Consider the following 6163-nt stretch of genomic DNA (forward strand, 5'->3'; position numbering starts at 1 on the left):
ATATCTTTGCCAATACAAGGTTTTGCTAAAGCTCTTGTTATATAACATTCGCATGCTAACTTTTATTTGCATTGAGCTCGTGATATTTACCTTGATGAGGGTCTTTCTCTAATCATGGTGAATGTGATGTAGTTCACTGGGAAAGAGAGTTGTAGGAGTGGTAGCAAACTAACAATCATGTGATATGCCACCCAACTAAAATCGAACCATTGTAGATGTTTGGCACAAAAGTCACATTGGCATAGATCTCTAACAAGTAGGTGATGGCCTTATTGAGGTCCCAAACTCTCCCCCCTTGCCCCATAAATGAGCTTAGCCCCAACCAAATCTTACTAGTAGCTCTAATTTAGCCACCTTACTTCATCCTTGACATTGGTCACACCACAAATCTGAGTGGATAAAGTATTATAAACCTCAACCTCGACTTAGGCACCAATCTCCTCTTGATGGCCCTCATCTATTAGTTGATGCATATCTTGTTAAATGTATACTCCATGAGCATTAAAGAAGAATTTAATAATTCTCATCAATAAAGTAGAGTTTGCATGTACTAAATTTTACCAATAACAACATTGTAAATTGCCAAAAAGGGAGATAGTACTTGGTCTTAAAACTATTAAGTCTACTAGAGTTTATTGGTAGCCCATGATGTTTCGATGTTTATAATACAAACACATTGTGAAACCACTTGGTTTATTTTTATAGTCATTTTTATTGCAACTAGTGTTGAGTTCATAGCTTATTATTCCTAAAGAGTTCCTAAAGTTGATTAGTGTTGTGATAAGAGTAAAACTCCTCAAGTGTTGGGCCATGGATGCTCCTTAGCCATGCATGCTCATGGAGATACTAAAAAGAGACAACCAGAAGTCATGCAAAGCATGAAAACTTATTGTGAAATATATGATTCTCTCTTTCTTTGTCAAGAAACCAAAATCATCTAGGTTTGATGCAAGTCTTTTATCATCATGGAAGAAAATTCTAAACAAGTCTAGCTAGGAGCACAGCAATAGTAGTGTATAGTTTGATGCAAATGTTTTTTGGCTTTGGTCCTTCAATCCACCTTTGTGGAAATGGTTGGGAGGAGAGGTTCATCCTTAGCCTTACAATTTGAAAACTTATGAATATTTGATGTTTGAAGTTATATTTACTTAAATTGTGGGTTTTTAGTTCTAACCTAATAATTTTTTGCGGATCGATGCAGGTATAGTTCCTAGGCTTTCGGTTTTGGGTGTTTTGCTACTACTGAAAACTTCCCAAATTTCTTTCTAGGCGATGCAACCATATTGTGATGTTTTGAAGACTAAAGAAACATGGATGATTTTTTAAAGAAAAGTTCATTTGACCCTTGTCTTTGAAAATTTGGAATGTTATTAATTGCCTTATTCCTATTTGATTAGTATTTAATGAAAATTGTGAAAAGTTATTTGTACTCCTTAAGAATATATGGTTCACATTTTATTTGAAGGGAATGATGATTATTTTTTTTAAAAACACACTACACATACAAAGAGAGAAAATTCATACAATTCATCTAAGAATATTAACACTAAGGTTAACAATGTGGCAAAAAACAAAAAGGAGTATGGAAAAGGTTGGGTCTTCCTTGAGAGCTCCAAATTGAGGAATTTTGCTTTAGCAAAGAACAAATATGCCACATCACTTATCTAAGCGATCACAAAGAAAAATTAGTGGGTATTTGAAGAGGAATATGAAGGTGATAATAAAAAGAGTGAGAGTGTTGCTCTTAGAAGGGAGTCTGTGAATAAGTGGCAACCATCTCAATTTGCTTCAGCTTATGTAGGCAGCCATGCAACTTATCACGCATGGCAAACCATGATCAACAGTAAGAGAGGGTGTGAACAAGGAGAGAGGAAGGTCTATGATTTGGAATTCAATGGAAAAAAGGCCATAATACATGCCCCTGAACAACAGTGGCACTTTCGTCATCTTAATCATGAAGGGTTGCGTCTTTTGCTTATCTCACACTCCATCCCCAAGGGCTAGAAGAAGGCAAGGTTTTACTTTTCCTATAAGCATGTTTCCCAAGTCCAAATAATGGAGAAGAACCTAAGAAGACATGATCTAGTTAAATGCACCTAGTGAATGCCTTTGCAGAACAACAGATAGTCAATGTAGAATGGGTAAGCTCCTCCGTATTTTCTTCCACTTTAGATGTTAAAGAGAATTATTGTCACATAGAGCATGAACAAACAAGGGGTTTTGAGATACATATGTGGGGATGGCTTTCCAAATAAATGCAGCTGATGAGATTACAGTGGGTGTTGACCTAAAGCAAGATTACTAATAGCTCTAGAAAGCATGATTACTATGAATCAAAGGTGCCATAGAGGCAAGCTAGCACAATAACTTAAGCAGTAGCAGTAGCAGCGACCTTTGTCACATGTACTAATTCAATACCAACAAACGCTTATAGTAGCTATGAAGGTTTAAAATGGAAGTTTAGGATATTTAAGAATAGCATGAAAGTAGATAGTTTGTGCCATCCAAGTTTTCCATAACTATTTGGTTAGACCAAGGTGCAATTAGTTTGGGTGTTCCAAATATTTCAAGTAGAGAAGAAAATATTTAGTCTGAAGGCTTCAGTGCAAGCCTTTATACAACATCAAGTTCACATCTCCATTTAGACTTACAATGACAATTGTTTGTTGCATGGATTAAATCCCTTTTTGGGGTCTACAAAGGTACAACATGTCTATAGCAACCAGTCTAGCAACTAGCATCAATGTTAGTACTCCTTTGCATGACATGTACAAAAGATAAGAAGGTAAGAGTCGCTAGCATGAACTGCCATAGCAATCACATTAAGGCAATGCACCATATTCTAGGGGGGTTCAAGCAGTCAAAGTAGAGGGGGAAATCACAAGTTTGAAGGGCTTGCTAAAGGCATATCACAACAATCTCAATTACACTAGCAGAGGCTTCTATTCTTCTAGGGGATTATGAGGGGAGATGGCTCTTTTGGGAGTATTTTTAGCATAGGCAAAGTGCCAAGCTATCACTAGTAGATGTTTCACACTTATAATTTTAGCATCAAAAGGTTACAAGATTGGTAAGCTTTTGTGGAGGTAAGGTAGCTGAGGTCCTTGCGGTGATGTTGTAGATCAAGAATATGAAAGCATCTGAAGGCAACTGATCTGGCAATCAGTGTGTTGGCAATAGTAACAGGACTGCAGTAAACAATTGCTACCATATTCAACATTTTCATTGAGATTAGTCTATTGATAGCGGATGTGCTAATTATGATGTTATGAAACAAGATCATACTACAAGGGGTTTGTCTACTTGATGGAGTTTTACTGGAATGAAATGAAAGCTAATAAAGATATTATTTGCTAAAAATATTCCACAAGGAAAAATCAGTACAAAGCTTATCATTGATATGACTAGCCACACTTGACACAAATGGAGAGCCGACAACCTTTCTTTGATATCCTTGTTGAAGTGCAGCCATTTAGAGCACTTGGATAAGTACCTTCTAATTGTCCACTCACAGGGATGAAGGCATACCAAAGATGGGAAGTCAACTAGCTTGAATGCATGTGACTAGTGAATGCTTGAATTGAAGCTCAAAACTTTGAGAATTTGTAATTTTAGCACAAGAAGCAAGAAGAGGACTACATGGAGGATGAGCAAGTCCTAATGTCTAAAGGATTAATGTATGACATGGTAAGGTGTGGTCTATTGTACAGGCTTCCAAATATTCTTGTCTAGTGGTGGTTGTAAAATTGTTAAGCTTATGATTCTTTCTTCAAGATTCGGAACCAAAACACTTTGCTCACAGTGTGAGACTTTCACCTTTCCTCTGAAGAGTTTTTGATAATGAAATTGTTATTGAAAGGCACATGTCAACTCTTTTGATACTCTAATCAGACATGAAGACATACCGAAGACATTCACATGTGTCTCTTAGCTAGCAGATCTGAATGCATATGACTAGTGCCTACTTGAACTAAAGCTCAAAACTTTGAGGTTTTGTAATTTTAGCTACAGGAAGCAAGAAGAGGGCTACATGGAGGACGAGCAAGTCCTAATGTCTAAAGGATCAATGTTATGACATGGTAAGTTGTGGTCTATTGTACAGGCTTCCAAATATTATTGTCTAGTGGTGGTTGTAAAATTCTTAAGCTTATGATTCTTTCCTCTAGATTTGTAACCAAAAAAAATTTCTCGCAATGTGAGACTTTCACCTTTCCTTTGAAGATTTTCTGACAATGAAATTGTTATTGATAGGCACGTGCCAACTCAGCTAATGCTCTAGTCAAGGATGAAGACATATCGAAGACAAGCACACATGTTTGTTAGCTGCAGATCTGAATGCATATGACTAGTGCCCACTTGAACTGAAGCTCAAAACTTTGAGGATTTGTAATTTTAGCTACTCAAAGCAAGAAGAGATCTACATGGAGGACAAGCAAGTCCCAATGTCTAAAGGATCAATGTTATGACATGGTAAGGATCTCATTGGTTCTAGCTAAGGATGAGACATTGGATGAAGCTTTGAAACGCTTTGGTTGCATTTTAGACGAGAACCTCTCCCCAAATGTACTAAACTCTTTTTGCATTATGAAAGCTTGCAACATCATAGAAGGAATAAAGGGCAAAGAGATACATATTATGACAGTGAGGGAAGGTTACTACTATAGTTGATAAGCAATGGTACTGCTAAGAGAGTCTACTATGCAGGTAAGTAGCAACATAACATTTGTAGAAATGTGTTCATGTTGGTAACTAGACATTCTTGATTGCCGATATACTCCACTATGTGAATAGTTATAAGATGATACCTATGATTGATTCAAGTAAAGAGATCAATTGAGGAGATATTTTCTTTTAAGAAAAATTGAAGAAGATTATTATATTCACCTCTCTGGGTCCAAAGATTTTTCTTGGTCTCATGTTTGCTTTTGCCCTACACCATGGGTAGGGCTACTCTACATGTAAATTGCATGTGTTGTGCTTGCAAAAGTGTAATAAGTGGTGACAAGATTTTATCATAAGATTTAGTCTCTATTTCTCTAGTAATTGGTAGATACACTGAGCAGAGACACAATGAAGCTTTCAATAGTATAGGAGCAACTAGCAAAGGAATAGAAGTACATGGCAAGATTTGTATGCTGGGCCTATTGGAAAATCATAATGCTATGCATTGCATTGGTTAGTATGTCTACAAAATGTGGTGTGCTCACAAAGTCTTTAGGCCACTATTGAACTCCAAGATGAGGGTTCCATGGTATAAGCAATAGGGCATACAACTAGAAGCATTATATCTACATTGAGAGTAGGTGATGTCCAATGTGAAAATATTCTTTTTTGGCCTAGAAAAGGGGCTTGCATGACTATTTTGCAAGCTATTTGGAGGAGGTTGGGACTCCAATGAAAATGCATACTCTATCTTCTACAAGAGACCGTGATTCACCCTACAAAGAGTGCTAGATACACGGGAAAAAGGGAATAGGACATGCATGTGACAAGAAAAAGGAGGGGCTGCAATTTGCATTAGGGAAGGTCTTGCTTATTTTCTTAAATGCATTAGGGAAGCTCATGTAGTGACATAACATTTACCCTAGGTCTTTTGAGTGGCATTGCATTATAGGCTAAGTTGACACACATACTAGCCTTTACATAAGACTTGGTCCACCAAAGGATGCAAGTTTTCTTGAATACAAGAAAATACACTTCTTAGCTATTTATTAGATCATACAAATTAAAAGTAGAAGATAGCTATAGTGAAGCTTACATGAGGAGGCAGTCATCCATGAAACAAAGGTGCAATCTATCATCATTTTTTATATCTTCATGTAGAGAAGGTGAAGGTAGGTACTGTGGCATGGTTAAAATGTGGGCAACAAGTACATCTAAAAGTCTATTACAAAATACACTAAGGGGAGTAGCCATGAAATAAAAAATGATGAATACTCTTTAGCTTTTCGAGTCAAGATGGAAGATGGAGATTAGGAGCAACTCCTCCTACTCGAATAATAGTCAATGTCATTATCACTGCTTCCTCTGACCTAGGATCTTGATGCTCATTCTTTGGAAAATTCTGTGCATCTATAGGATCAGTTACATTGGTTCTTATGGTCGACAATCATGTAGAGACAAATTAATGTGTGCCACATGGTTGCCATGAGCCCTCCTGTAT

The sequence above is a fragment of the Lygodium microphyllum genome, chromosome 2 (assembly GCF_053477565.2).
Source record: "Lygodium microphyllum isolate KBCC chromosome 2, Lygodium_microphyllum_v1.1.10, whole genome shotgun sequence".
NCBI classification, from domain to species: Eukaryota; Viridiplantae; Streptophyta; class Polypodiopsida; order Schizaeales; family Lygodiaceae; genus Lygodium; species Lygodium microphyllum.